Here is a 16,137-nt window from a genome sequence, read left to right on the forward strand (position 1 = left end):
AATAAACTTGCAAAATTCATGGGATTGATTGGACTGCAAGAGAGCACAGAAAAAGCTGAACTAGTTGAAATTAGTAGTTTGGGTACTGCAGGCAGTATTTCTGTACAATAGTCAGCTGGGCCAAGAATAGGCAGCTGAGAGAGGAGTGGAGTGAATCAGGCAAAATAACCTACCCTGTGCTCCAGGCTCCTCAAAGGCCTCTGGTGCCAGACAGAGCCAGCTCAGGGTGGCCAGCTCCAGACAAACTGCAGAGATGTGTTTCCTAGCTACCATTCACAGGTCTAGCTCAGTGTAATCACTAGCTCCCCCAGGCTCCAGGATGTGGAATGATAAACCAGGAATCATGGACAGACCGTTACAAAAAATTCCAATTTTATAATACTGCCCGGGCTCCCTCCTCCATCTATCTTGGCTTTGCAGTTTCTTTCTGTAACTACTGGCATTTACATAAAATTAAGAATAACAGAGAATGAGGACTGGAAAATATTTTTGCTGCATCTAATTATTTAGCATGTGTTGATTTGTCTCCCTGGTATCTGCGTGTACTAAAAATTAGAGATTATAAAGAGTTTGAGGAGAAAAGGTTAAGTGTAACTTAGTGTTGCTATGCAGTAACTGAACTATCCTTGTGATCTGCTATGAATATAATGCAACCACAGATTTAGTAATTCTGAACATAAGCAACTATTTAATTCTCTGTATGAATGAGTCACTCCTTCATGATCACATGCATCGGTGCAAATGAGGTGGCATTAACAAACACAATATTCATTAAAAGCCAGTAACTCAAATTCTGATTGTATTTATGAAAGACTTGTTGCATCAATTAGCAAGGTTATACTAAGCAAACTAAATGCTGTCTAAGAATTGTGGTGTATTGACCTTGGTTGGATGTCAGATGCTCACCATGCTACTCTATTCCTCCCCTCCTCAGCAGGATGGAGCAGGTAGAAAATACGTTTGAAGAAAATTCATGGGTGAAGATAAAATCAGCTCAATGAAACAGTAGAAAAAGCAAAAGTCACATGTAGAAGCAAAGAAAAGCAAAATAATTATTCTCTACTTCCCATAAGGAAGTGATGTCCAGGTACATTTTGGGAAGTAGAGTTTCAATGTGCCTCTGGAAGACAAACATAGTAATAATGCCCATCCCCCTTTCTCCTCCTCTTTGTTAGCTTTTATTGCTGATCAGATGCCATGTGGTGTGGAATAACTATTTGGTCTGTTCAGGTCATGTGTCCCGGCTATGTCCCCTTCCAAGAAGTTGCCCACCCCCTGCCTACTGGCAAGGAGGAACGTTGGAAAACCGACCCTGTGCTGTGTGAGCACTGCTCAGCAGTACCCGAAACACTGGTGTGTTATCAGCACCTTTCTAGCTACCAAAGCACTGCTGTGAGGAAAATTAGCTTCATCTCTGCCAGACTAAATTCACAACTTATTATTGAAAAATTATAATAGTACATTTCACTCTGCACATGGTAAAAAAAACCAAAAACCATAAAAACACAACAAAACCTTTTTTATAATAGACCACAAGATATTTAGTTAAAGCAGAAATGCTTTCACTTCTCCCTGCTGCCCTCATTATCCATGAATATAGAAAAATAATAATCCATAGTCCCTCTTTAAAGTACTCTAAAAGTAAACACATCAATTTCTATTAATTTCACTTGGGGATAATATGAAAATCGAATGTTGATGCAGTGCAGATTTAGCTAGATGCTTGATTTTCAAGATAAGATAACTGGTGTTGAGTCTATACCCAGACATGTGAAATGAAAAAGGACTTCTTGAAAGATACAAATGATATCTCCTAGTCTGGTTAAAGTCAAGCAATCAAAAATAAGGTGAAAATACTTCACCTCATCCTTACCAGGTCTCAGTATGTCTGGTCATTGCATTTCTTATGGTGCCTGGGGAGACCCCCTGCTCTGAGAGCCCCTGTGGGATTCTGTAGCAGATTAAGACACACTGCTTTCAATTGAAATTATATTTAAATACTGTATTCCCTCATAAGTTTATATTTAAACTAGAAATTCAGGTTTACTTTTTTTTTAGATTAAAGTGGTATTCTCCGCCCTGTGGGACCAGACAGGATGGATATCAAAATGCTAAGACACAACAGATGTCATTGTGACACTTCTTTATATCATACTTAAGACATTGTGGAGAGAAGGAGAGGTCCATAATAACAGAAAAAATGTCCTCAATGCCCTCATGAAACAGGAAAATAAAATATTATCATAGATATCAATGTCTCTCAACATTCTGTAAACATTTACTCTAAAAAGGAACAACAGCATGGATGGAACTATTCCCAAATAAATCCTGCAGCATCAGGATTACACTAAGTTTTATGCATCTGTCTAAAAGAGGCCAGGGGCAAAAACAAATTCAACTGGAATTATTTAGTTTAAAAATGTGAAGTATAAACTAAATTAAATTAAGTACGCTCAGAAAAATCTTGAAATCAAGATTTCTCAGGCTGACTTACTAACCTTCAATCTTAACAGTTAAAGTAGTACATTTAAAGTAGTAGTAGTAGTACTTATTAAAAACCTCTAAAGATCATGTTTCTATTTAAGCTCTTAAGGCTGAAGAAGTAGGAAGTAGTGTACTTTAATGTTTATTCAGTGCTAATTTCCTCCTCTATCTACCTCAGTAGAAGCAACATCAAAAAAATATGCAGGTGAATTTCTTAAGGGTTCTAATAATTCACACTTTATTTCATGCATTTAATCATTTGAAGCTATGGTTTGAAAAATTTCCCTATTTAAACATTTCCATAATTTCTCTAGGTATTGCCATTTTGGTCTTCCAGCAAGTTATCTTCTCTTATGTCCTTTTCTTCACCACTTTTCAGTCTGAGTTTCCAGAAAGGTGTACGTCTCTTGTCTCTCTAGCTTTTAATGACCAAACCTAAAATGAAAAGCAGTTTTGACTTTTAAAGTGCAGCATTGGACTTTTTTCCCTCCCAACTAAAGTGCAAAAATTTATAAAAGCAAAAGCAATGAAAGTAAATGGTAAAATTTTGACTATATACTCAAACACTGAAATGGAAATATTATTACACAGTGCATTTTTTAATTCATCTGTTACTGAAGTGAAGAACAAATATGAAAAATGCTCTCAGACCTGGTGCTATACTACTTAAAGGCCATATGTTCCATTTATTACTCACTGGCTTTACCTTGAGCAGCTTTCCCACACAAGGCAGTCTGAGCAGATATACTAGTGGGAATTGGTTCCACTGGGATGAGAGCAAAGCCCAAGTTAGCTTTTAAACAATAGAGGAAGCAGGAAAAAAAACCAGAAAGCTACTTCATGTAAACAAAGTAATAAAATTGAATTTCTTATTAATGTGATTGTGGAACCTGACAGAAGTCTGATACTAAACAAATACCTATCAGCATAATCAGCATGCTTATTATCAATGTCTAGCACTTTATATTGACTTATGACTGTTCATGAAGACATAAATTTAAGGTAAAAATAATTGCTAACAATAAATTAACAGATCACATTTAGCCTGCAAAATCTGTGAAAATCAGTTTTTCTCCTATAAATTAGGAAACTTGTGAAGTTCTTCCTTAATAATGTGCTAGGTGTATATGGTGTGCAGTATGAAGTGCTTATTTGGGCTCTAATCAGGTTTTAAACAAATTGTAAAACAACCAAAGGGAACATATATTTTGTATGGAGCTAAGAATTTATTGTTAACCAAAATAAAATCTTGATGTGATCAAAATCTAGCAAACATCTATTTTTAGTCCTGTTGTAATAATATACATAGTCCAAGTATAGCCCAATATATTTGGACTATGTATATCATGTATATGGTAGCAATTTTCTTGCAAACTCTCACTCCTGAGAGCATTCCCTGAGCTGCCCTGTTACTCTGGTGCTGTTCTTGCACTCCAGTGTCCCTCTGCTCAACAGCACCAGACTTCTTCACCCAGAGAGACAATGAGATGTCAAAGAGAGTTAGCATCCCAACCTCTGTGCTGGGTGGGGAGTGGTGCTCAAGGAGGAATGGGGAAATTTCTTTCTTTCATGATCAGCTCTGTTTTTCCAATGTTCTCACACCTGATTGCCTCTGACTGGTCCCCAGCCCCATCTGGATGCTGCATCACAACCTCCCCCAGCCCTGGGAGACACCACAGACAACTGGCAATGAATGTCTGGTTTGACCAGCTTCATCCACCTCCCGCTGTCACAGACATCTGACTCAGGTCAAGCAATGCTCTTGTGGTCACCAGATCTTTGTTAGAGCAACCTGGCACCAGCTTGAGCTCAGGCAAGCCCTCCCAAGCACCAAGCACCGCCCAGCTAGGCACCTGTTGACATTCAATATAACGTGGCAGAAATCCTTTTGGCTGGGTTACATTTGACTCCAGTAAGTAAAATGAAATAGATTGCATTAGTAGAATCCATGTAGAGCATTAAAACTTATACTTTTCACAGTCCGTGCCTGGCAAATACTCCCCACAATAAGAATAAGAGTCCTACTGTTCAGTGGGATTTCTGATTGTAGGAGGTTTGTACTAATGTCATCTATCCATATCATCTGCACAGTCAATATTCTCCTTCTTCAATTATTTTCAGTTGAGCAATAATGCAAGTCCCAAAACAGACAAGCAAAGAAGCATCACATGGCACAATTATCAGCTTAGCAGATGTAGCTGGAGCTCTCATTATCCAAGGGGCTACACTTACTAATGAACATTGAGAATAGAAATTAAGATTTCTGACATTAAAAAAGTCATAATTTTTGAACCTTACATCCTTTCTTAAAGAAAAGTTAATCTATTATTTGTACATGATCATCAGTATTTTGAGTAAATTATATAATTTCTATGTTCTTGTCTTTTTCAAAAGTTAACACCTGCAAATTTTTTGTTTCTCTGTACTGTTGTGAGCTGGTCATATTTACAGAAAAAAATTCATTTAAAATTTCCTTCTTGTTTTTAAGACACAAAAATGACTTCTCTTCCATTTTTCTGTGTGATTTACATTTTTATTGGTTGATTTTTTCTAAAGCATTAATAATTATAAAATGGTAACAACCACCAAAATAAGGGCTTTTACATCTTTCTAAGAAATAAAATCATTATAAAATTCTGTTGAAAATTTTGTTTGTGGATCCCAAAATCTAAGAATGAACAAAACATAAGTTTACTGTCCTTTATAAGTTAAATTTTAAGACATATATACTATAAATATTAGTAGAAATTAAAATTCAGCAAAGCATTAAGCAATATTATATGTTATTTATGCCAAGGCATTGTCTCTTTATTGTCTTCATCACATTCACTTTAAAATGTATAAAACCCAAAACAAGGGAGGGAACAGAGAAATTTACACTTAATGTGGCTTTCCAAAAAAAAAAAAAGAAGAAAAAGAAAAAGAAATTTTTATCAGTGAATTGTTTAACTGCTTTTACTGTATAAATCCCTGCAAATACTCACCTTCTATATGAAAGGAAAAAAGTCACATAATGCAATGATTTGCAGTGCTGCCTAGAGCTACACCAAAGCCAACAGATTTTCAAAGGGGGAACAGAGAGGTGAGAATCACTCCCATGAGTAATGGACAGCTAAAGGGAAGAACTATAAACACTTTCTGTCTGCCACTGTGTTCAGATCTTGAAAGAAATAATCGAGCCTCAAACTATCTTTCAGATGTCTGCAAAGTCTGCCTCGCGGTCAATTCCATTTTTCCCAAGAGCAAAAATCTTTCTTTAGAAGTGGAATGTCTACACTGCCACAAGCAGTCTGAGCAAGCAGTAAATTATTTTAGAAGTGAAACTGAATAACATAGGCATTTATGTATTATGTCTGTTAAGAACCTTATCTCTCATCACAGGAGTGCTGCAAACCTATGTGGTGTTGCAGACCTGTTGTTTGACAGGCACAAAACATCAGACACAACTCCTTGGCACCTCATGGCCACAGCTGAACAAATGGTCTGTCTGACAGCATACACAGAGGTGATATTTATTGATAGCTTAATGCCTAATACATATTTGAAATGCTGGTGAAAGTAATCTCTAGAATAGCAAGGTTATATTAAGGGGCTGAAGGCGACATGAAGAATAATATTCATTGTAGCAGGTCAGTGTGATTCTTGTTTCCTGTTCCCCAGTTTCTGAAGACCATAGAATCAATCCACACAGAAATGTACTGGAGACATAAAGTCCAAGTAAAATCTTCTGCAAACTCCTGGTGATTTTGGTGAACTCCAAATCACCATCATGGACTTTTTGTAGATGTATATGCTTTTCTTGCAATGTCTTTGTAAATTATTTAAAGACAAGTGTCAATGAGGGGGAAAAGATGCACATTTGCTTAGGATTGTGAGGACACTTTAGCCACAATCATTGAATTAAAAGAAATATATGGACATACTTTTGTAAAACGTTTTATGAGAAACCATGTTACTTCATGGACTGGAAAAATGTTTAAGATATGATAATCATGCTCTCAAAGGCCAGTGATCAATTACAATTTAAGAATTACAATTTAAATCCACTGGTGTTTTAGGTCTTACATGATTAACAATATGTTTGCAAGAAAAATTTTTATGAAAGCTTACTGGGGAGAAATTATGGATAACTATACATATATATAGGTATTAAATGCTTCTTTTATATTTATACAATATTCATACCTGAGAAAAACAATTTTTAAATTTAGTACATAATAAAAATTCAGATTGAGGATTCTGTGGACTGAAGAGTTTGTATCTGAACCATTGAGAAAAAAATGAATGTTGTTCCATAAAATATTTTATTTTATTGTTTCTGTTTAGAGAAAAGATCTCCTCTGGTAGAGTAGATTAACTTTTTCCAATGACATGATTTGAAACTTTGCTAGCAGAAAAAAACATAAATTTATTGGATTATTTTAATTTTTTGAGAATATCACTTCCATCTTGGATTTCTTTTTGTTGAAAGAGGATGAATGTAAACTAGAATAATAGACCTTTAAAAAGCCTTTGATGTATTGTTTCCATTGGTAGAACTGTTGTTTACATGCTTATTCTCTTCGAGACTTTCTGGAACATACCTACTAAAATCAGCAACTTGATGTAAAGGGATCATTATATCAGACTGAATTATTTAGTGACATGATAAGTTCTAGACATTTATATATATTGGTCCATGAGAAACTTCCTTCTATGATATACCTGATAGAAAAGACAAAAGATGCTGGGCAAATATATTTAGTGTATTTCATTTACAGCCTCATTTGCAAGGGTAAGAAAGGGTAAATTGTGGCATGACAAGTACACAAGGATCAGATGGGGAAAGAGCTCCAAGAGATCTAAATACACTTTTTATGTCTTACTTTCACAATCTAATATTATTCTAAATATTCCTAAAGGTGTTTGATTTATAATTTATCACAAGCTCTATAGAGACTCAAATAGGTCTCAAATTTCATTAGTGTATATTGTGCTGTTGTAATACCATATTAGAGATTAATTCCACACCTTCTAACCAAAGCTTGTTGCTTGTGTCATTCAACAAAAATGTGATTAAGTTTTTAGGAAGTAACATCAGGTAATATAAAATGTCCTGAATGACTGTGATACTTCTCTTAAAGTAATCTTTCCAGGTCCCTGTTTTTCCTGCTTTGTTCTTTCTCATGAAAATAAAAATATGTTTATGAAAAATAGTACTAGCTGCATGTTCAAGCTCTGTGCACAATTAGAATTTGTAGATTCTTCTATTTTCCTTTCTGTGTATGATAAACAAGTAGTTCTAACTCTGAGTATTCTGTGATTCTGTGAACCCAGCAGTCTCTAATGGCTACTGAATAGTTCTATCTAAATGCTACACATTATTTTCTCAGTGTCTATGAAGCCAAATCACTTTAGCCACAACAGTTTTTATATGGAGCTGATTGCTATGGCCAGTTTAACAAACCAATACTCTGCAGTGCTTCTTCTCTGCTAGTATAAAAAACACACTCCCTTTGACATTACTCCTAGTGATAAAAATGTTTGGAAAAAATGAAAGGCTTCATTTAGCCTGAAAAAATGCAGAAAACAATGCTTCATTTAAAAGGTTTGCAAATGTTCTTCTCCAAATCAAAGCTGTTGTGATTTTGAAAACATTTCTAATGAAATCTCACCCATCAAAATAGAGTAAACTTGAAAACTGATTTAAATAAGCCAGGAAATTATTATGATGATCTAAATCTATAGTTACTTTACTTTTCAGTCTTTCAATAATATTTCTTTTTAATCTACCATATAAATACATAATGGAAAGACAAGTAAGGAAATCACACCTACAGTTCATGTGACCTGAAAGGCTCTAAAAATCAGCCATTTCAGTTGATAACTTAATGTTTTCTGGATTATTAGAAGCAGTCTATTTATTGTCAAATATATAATAATAATAATAATAATAATAATAATAATAATAATAATAATAATAATAATAATAATAATAATAATAATAGAATCATTATTAATGTTTTAAGTAAGCAGAAAATATATTTTAATTATAACAAGTGAATCATACTGATGAATAAATTGATACTGGCAGGAAGTGATCACTTTTTATAGAGAAAAAGCAAAAATTATGAAAAAGCTCTGACGTACTAATGAAAGTCTTCAACCTCATAGTAAAATATAAACACCTGAGTATCTGTACACAGACTAAATGTTTACATCCTGCATTTTATAAAGGATATGTTGTATTTTAAATAGAACTGATGTCTGTAAGAAGAACTATATATTTTTAATATAAAATATTAAAATGTATAATATAAAACTTCAGGTAGTTCTGCAGACCAGAGAATATAAACTAAAAAAAACATTAAGCTTGGTGTTATTCTTACAACAAAGGGAAAAATGCTGGACTGAAATTTACAGTATATGTGTAAACACAAAAAGTGCCATAATTCTTCAAGAAAAGGCATGGGAAATCTGCCCTTTAACTCAACAAAAAATGTCATGATATTTGCAGGTTGGAGAAAATAACCCTTTGAAAATAGCCCTTTGAGAGAGCTATTTGACACATTGCTAAAACATATTATTTTAATGTTTTTTGCAGTGTCATTTCAATCTCAAGCCATTGTTCAACTAGGGACAATGCAAGCTAAAGCACTGACTTTCTGGGAACAAGGATTCCATGATGACAGTGATGGCACAAACAGCACAATCTCACTTACCTGCAGTCCAGCTATCCCTTTGAAGGATTTGTCCATCTTCCAAAATCTTCAGTGCGGATCTTTTATCCTTATGTGCCATAAAATAAATCCTTTGGCCTGAAATAAGAAACTTTCATGAATAAACTGTCAATGTTTGGAGAAGATTATCATGATAAAAACAGATAGGCTGTAACTCCTCTGACAGTTAAAACCATTATGGTGTGATCTAACATATGATGGAATATACCTACCAAGAGCTCTTTTATACCTATGTCATTTTTATTTCCTCTCCTCTATTTCAATCCACAATTGTTTACATCCTAATAGATATAATTCTCTCTCACACACACTGCTCTTATATGATACAAGGTTCACCAGATTCTTCTTGTCTAAAAAGGGTTTGTTTTCAAGGCTTGCAAAATACGTGGGCTATTCCAACAGAGAAATAAAGAAGTATTAGAATTTATGAAACAATAATAAGAAAAAAAATGTCTTCAACTCAGGACATATTTTCATTTGCACCACTCCTGAAAGATATTTAACCAATTTGTTTTCAAAGGATGCCCCATCTGGAGGCTCCACAACCTCTCTGCACTTTTTTACTCCCCTCACAGTCAAAAGTTCTCCTATCTCTACAATATTTTCCATTACATCCTATTGTGGTCACCAAGAATATGCCTAGTATTTCCTGTTGTAAGAAACTTTTTTGGACTTGAAGACCATATTATTTCCTTTTCTCTCTCTCTTACACAAACGCACATACATATATACGTATATACATATATATATGTATGTACATACAATTCATTCTACCTTTCCTCATGAACCTCATTTTTGCTACCTTTAAGCATTCTTGTTAATGTCCATTAGGCTTGTCCTAACTTGTTTACATAATTCTTTAACTGCAATGTCCAGAATTACACAGATTGCTCTTACTGGAATCTTACAGCTCCCAAGCATCATTGAAGCATTATTCACTTATTTTTTGGTATTTACTGCTCCTAACACAATGTGTTGGACAAAACATTGATTCTTGCTTCATTTCATGATCAATTTCAACACTTCTTCAGCCTTACCTATATGGCAAATTTCTATGCATTGATGTAACTAAATATTCTAAATATGCTACATGTGCAGATATGGTTATTGACTATTTAATCTTTGGGACATTTATTCATAATTGTTTAAAATCTTGGGCTTTTTTTTTTGTTTCCTTCCTTTAACTGTAGACCTTTCCAGTTTTTTCTTTTAAACAAATTTTAATTAGCATGTTTATGAGGTGTCCTTTTTTGTAAGTGAATACAGAACAGACCCAAGACAGTCACTTACAGAACTCTGTTTCGCATATCCTTCTCTTCTGAGGCTTTGAAGATATAACTCTTCAGTCCCATGGATGTAAACAGGAACAGAGAGATTTTAAATAGAGGTTATATACTTATCATCTGAGTAATCTGCCTCACAGCATCTAGAATCTGACATATTGAAAGAGTGAGGGTAATTTGAATTAGGACACGCTTTGTTCCCAATGAGACACGGCAAATTGCAAGATTTAGCAAGGCTACATCATATCAGGCTTCACTGAAATGCCAGATATGGTTAAGACAGTGTGTCATAAACATAGTAAATTCTATTCTCCTTCAAACAAATAAATCATAAGTCAGTCCTCTGTCACTCCACATTCTTACTGCCTATAAGCTGCAAAAGAAAAACTCTGTACATGTCAAATCTGCTTTTTGGTTGGCAGTCAGGGGACAAGAGCTGCAGTGCATGAGTCTGGCTGAAGTCACATTAGATCATGGTGTCGTACCCACAGGAGTAGCAGAGACATGGTCTGACCACTCAAAAAGGAAAGAGTGTAACTCAGATTTAGTGGCCTGGAATAAGGTGTCAGAGAAACATCCAGTCCAGACAAAGTACTGCTTGAGTGTGCAGCAGGTGTAAAATGATTTTGAATGGAAATGACAGTATTCTGCTTTTACGGATTCCCATGTATGGCAGTTCTGCTCTGGCAATATGCTAAGAATAATATAATAATATAAAGACAAGTAGGAACTACTGTGGAGTAGAAAAGAAGAAAACACATTCCTTTAGCAGTCAACAATGGAAAAGACAGGGATGAAAGAAGAGTTTTGTGGCTCTAAACAGAATCATGCCAGATGCAAGTGCAGCCGAGGGTCAAATATTTCTGTGCAGGATAACAAAGTGAAAGCAACAAGGGTAAGTGTTGTAAATACCTTAGTTTTATCACAGTATTCATGCTGACTGTTGAAGAGAATCAGTCCTATTATTGCAACTTTTCTGTCATAACCAACACTATACTGACATTAGTAAAAGGAAAACATTTTATTTTTGAGATTAGATGTAATCTTCACTGCAGCTATTTTCATAAATAAGAACTGAAATTCAGGAGCACCTTGACAGTTCCAGGTACCCAGCAAGACAATGACATAGTAGCAGCTCCTGCATATAACAGAAGGAATCACATGGTGTTTTGCTATCTGAATATTACTTCTTATTAACACATATTGACTGATCAAAGCAATTTATGCAGCAATTTTCATAGGAGTGGAGAAGCAATTGCAAACCATCAGTTTCATCATCTAGAGTTTGTCAGTAGATGAAAGGGTCTACATATATTGCAACTGCCTAGAAATTCTAGGATTCAGTTTAAAAACAGCTCCTAACTGAGAATTTAGCAGTAACTTATATTATGATAATGAAAAAACAGCATGCTACCTTTGATGGTCACAGGGGTTCAATAACTCAGACCTTATTTGAAGCCCCAGCATGAGCCTGAGACCGGTCTGAAACAGCCTCACAGAAAACAGTGTTAAAGTAATAGCAACATTTTATGAACCCTGTTTTGCTCCCCTGGAGGTGATACTGTACCTTCATATATTCTGTTAAGAATATTCAAACTTATTATCTTAGTGGATTTAATATCTAACATACTGATTTAAAAATTACCAGGTTGAGAGAAACTTGATGTCTTCAGCTGTTCCCTCCACCAACTGTTTAATAAGCATGTCATGGTTTAGGAACGGCACTCCCCAGTTTAGTGCTCCTACTGAGACCCTTCAAGCCATGTTGTCACTCACTTTCTCCCTCTCTCCCTTCCCCTGTGGCAGGCTGCATAGGAGAGCTGGAGACACAAGGGTGAAGATCAGGGCTGAGAAAATAATTTACTGGAAGCTGCAATTAAAAGCTATCACTAACAGCAAAATATTAATACCAAAAGTTTACAAGAGAGAGGCGAGTGGTTCACATGCAAAATGCTCAGCACTGGTGTTGCCCTACACTCCTTCTGTCGCACTCACTCATATGGAAGGGACCCCCTTTGCCCAGAAGTGACTCCCTTCCCTCTGCTTCCAACAATGACACCAGGTGGTACAGAATAACCTCGAGAGCTTGGCAAAGCCCCCTTCTGGCTGGAACCAGGACAAGCAAACTCAAAATTGACATAGATCATGACATAAAACTGCCTGCCTGCTATACCAACTTGATTCAAAATGAATAGTAGTCTATAGTCCCTGAAAAACTCTAGTGTTTCTAAGTTCTATACTAGAACAATTTTATTATCAATTTTTCCCACCTGAGATGCAGATTGATTTTAACTACATTTCCCTAGCTTCTCAAAGATTTGGTGTTTGTTTTTATAGGGATTTTGTTGATTAATGTAAGAGGAGTTCTGGGAAAACCATGTAATGGTTACTACATTGAAACAGGAAACAGATGGCACCGAACGGGGCATGAAGTGAGGAAACTTGTGTCATTCCTTCTCTCAAGGCTAATATTTGGTATGCAATAGTTCTTTTTAGGAAGGAAGTGGCGGAAGGAAGGAAGGAAGGAAGTGGTGGAAGGAAGTAAGGAAGTGGCAGAAGGAAGGAAGGAAGTGGCAGAAGGAAGGAAGTGGCGGAAGGAAGTGGCAGAAGGAAGGAAGGAAGTGGCGGAAGGAAGTGGCGGAAGGAAGTGGCGGAAGGAAGTGGCGGAAGGAAGTGGCGGAAGGAAGTGGCGGAAGGAAGGAAGGAAGGAAGGAAGGAAGGAAGGAAGGAAGGAAGGAAGGAAGGAAGGAAGGAAGGAAGGAAGGAAGGAAGGAAGTGGAAGGAAGGAAGTGGAAGGAAGGAAGGAAGGAAGAGGAAGGAAGTGGCGGAAGGAAGGAAGGAAGTGGCGGAAGGAAGGAAGTGGCGGAAGGAAGTGGCGGAAGGAAGGAAGGAAGTGGCGGAAGGAAGTGGTGGAAGGAAGTGGCGGAAGGAAGTGGCGGAAGGAAGTGGCGGAAGGAAGGAAGTGGCGGAAGGAAGGAAGGAAGTGGCGGAAGGAAGGAAGTGGCGGAAGGAAGTGGCGGAAGGAAGTGGCGGAAGGAAGTGGCGGAAGGAAGGAAGTGGCGGAAGTGGCGGAAGTGGCGGAAGTGGCGGAAGTGGCGGAAGTGGTGGAAGTGGCGGAAGGAAGGAAGGAAGGAAGGAAGGAAGGAAGGAAGGAAGGAAGGAAGGAAGGAAGGAAGGAAGGAAGGAAGGAAGGAAGGAAGGAAGGAAGGAAGGAAGGAAGTGGCGGAAAGAAGGAAGGAAGTGGCGGAAGGAAGGAAGTGGCGGAAGGAAGTGGCGGAAGGAAGGAAGGAAGTGGCGGAAGGAAGTGGCGGAAGGAAGGAAGTGGCGGAAGGAAGGAAGTGGCGGAAGGAAGTGGCGGAAGGAAGTGGCGGAAGGAAGGAAGTGGCGGAAGGAAGTGGCGGAAGGAAGGAAGTGGCGGAAGGAAGGAAGGAAGTGGCGGAAGGAAGGAAGGAAGGAAGGAAGGAAGGAAGGAAGGAAGGAAGGAAGGAAGGAAGGAAGGAAGGAAGGAAGGAAGGAAGGAAGGAAGGAAGGAAGTGGCGGAAGGAAGGAAGGAAGGAAGGAAGGAAGGAAGGAAGGAAGGAAGGAAGGAAGGAAGGAAGGAAGGAAGGAAGGAAGGAAGGAAGGAAGGAAGGAAGGAAGGAAGGAAGGAAGGAAGGAAGGAAGGAAGGAAGGAAGAGGAAGGAAGAGGAAGGAAGTGGCGTAAGGAAGGAAGGAAGTGGCGGAAGGAAGGAAGTGGCGGAAGGAAGTGGCGGAAGGAAGTGGCGGAAGGAAGTGGCGGAAGGAAGTGGCGGAAGGAAGTGGCGGAAGGAAGTGGCGGAAGGAAGTGGCGGAAGGAAGTGGCGGAAGGAAGGAAGGAAGGAAGGAAGGAAGGAAGGAAGGAAGGAAGGAAGGAAGGAAGGAAGGAAGGAAGGAAGGAAGGAAGGAAGGAAGGGCCTAAGCAATAAAGAGAACATTTAAATGAAAAAAACAAACAAATAAACAAAACCAACAAACAAAACTGACAATCAACCAACAAAAAAACCCCAAACAAACAAAAAACAAAACAAAAAAACACCAAGAACCAACAACCAAATAAGAAAAGACTGGATGTAAGCATTTCATTGAAAGGAGGAATTTAGCTCTCTGGAACTGGTAAAAAGGTCAGATCCTGATGAATAACTGCAGTCAACTCCCTTAAAGAAATGTTCCTCTTTTATTATCTTTTTCTTAATTTACCCTCTTAAAAGAAAATAAAATCTGTTGTTTTATGATGTGTTGATAGAGGAAGTATAGAGAAAATACACTAGAGTAGTAAACAAAATTCTCAGATTTTCCTATTAAGACCCTGTCTTTTTCCTTAGTTTCCATAAATCACATAAATTCACTCCAAAGCCGTAAGAAGGAATTCAACATGTTTCTGTTTTAACACAAGGCACTGAAAACTATACAAAAGTAAGTAGGGATAAAGGCAACACCACACAAGCTTCTTAGAAAGAATGTTAATATATTCAAAATCTCCCAAAACCCTAAAATCAGTCTCCTTTTCCCTTGCAGCTAAATGGCAGAAGTGCTCAACCCTTTGTAATTTCACTGTCAGTGTCATTGAAGTGATCATATTTTAAAAAGGTATGCAGAGTGCAAAGAAAATTTTTTTCAAAACATTTTTCAAAAATATCAAAAATTATATTTTTTAGAATGTCTCATTTACAACAAAATAAGGAATGGAAGCTCCATCCATGTGAAACATTCTTCAATATGTAGAATTAGTGATCCAAAAAGTCAATGGATTTGAATTCCTATCTATATTTCATTGCAACTTTGATGACAGAAAAATTAAATCCGTTCATCATCCGTTCATTAATACTTCAGGAGATCATATGAATATCTACCTGTGTGACAGACCTTAACTTACTTGCACACCAAAAAATGTCTTATTCTCTAGCAGGGCAGCACAGGGCAATTCCTATCCTCAGTCGCACTGAGTAGCAGTCATGTACCATGTAGTGAATTTGTTTCAGTCAAAAGTTCACATCTGTTACACCTTTGAAATTTTTGTTCCTTCTGCCACTCTTTCCCCATGGGTTTAGAAAGATGCAAGGGCAAGAGCCAGGAGGCACTTTTGTGCTCTTTTTCAAAAGAAAAATAAACTCTGGTATATAAAATAAATATCAGCTCTGTCCTCCAAATTGTCCATACCTGAAAGCTCGTTCACTCCTCTTGGGCAATCATACTGCAATCCTCACGCCTCTCTCCTGCCTGCAGGTCCCTTCAAAGGAAGAGAGCCAGGTTACCAATCAGCTACTGTCCTACTGCACCAGCACTGACTTGTTGAGCAGCAAGAAAAACACAGTCATTTCCAACAAGAAAAGTATCACTTTAGATTTTTGTCTTGAAGTGTGCATTACCTATAGGAATTGTATGGGAAATGGCCAAGCCCTGCTTTTTATTTTTTTTTTTTTACAACATAGGAAGATTTTTATACTTTTAGAACTAAATGTTTTTCTACCCCATACTGCATTTCTGCTGTGTGATGTACTCAAGCTGTTTTTCAACGAGCTCATCAGAAGTGTATATGCACATAAACATCTGACAGCGGACAGTAGTCCAGGAGCAGCATGTAGTACTGACATTTTGTGAAACACCTCTTTCCAGAAACAACTGCTTTTCTAAAA

At 37.1% G+C, this 16,137-nt stretch overlaps 1 long non-coding RNA gene across 1 annotated transcript; it reads right to left on the reverse strand.

Annotated features, from left to right (window-relative positions):
* Positions 1–2,726: 2,726 nt before the first annotated feature.
* Positions 2,727–15,780, reverse strand: LOC113458931 (uncharacterized). Its single transcript, XR_003379691.2, has 3 exons — positions 15,662–15,780; positions 9,186–9,281; positions 2,727–2,919 (listed from the first exon to the last, which is right to left on the reverse strand). It is a non-coding gene; the product is annotated as an uncharacterized LOC113458931 (long non-coding RNA).
* Between the last annotated feature and the right edge of the window lie 357 nt (positions 15,781–16,137).

Source organism: Zonotrichia albicollis, chromosome 1, assembly GCF_047830755.1.
Source record: "Zonotrichia albicollis isolate bZonAlb1 chromosome 1, bZonAlb1.hap1, whole genome shotgun sequence".
Classification (NCBI taxonomy): Eukaryota; Metazoa; Chordata; class Aves; order Passeriformes; family Passerellidae; genus Zonotrichia; species Zonotrichia albicollis.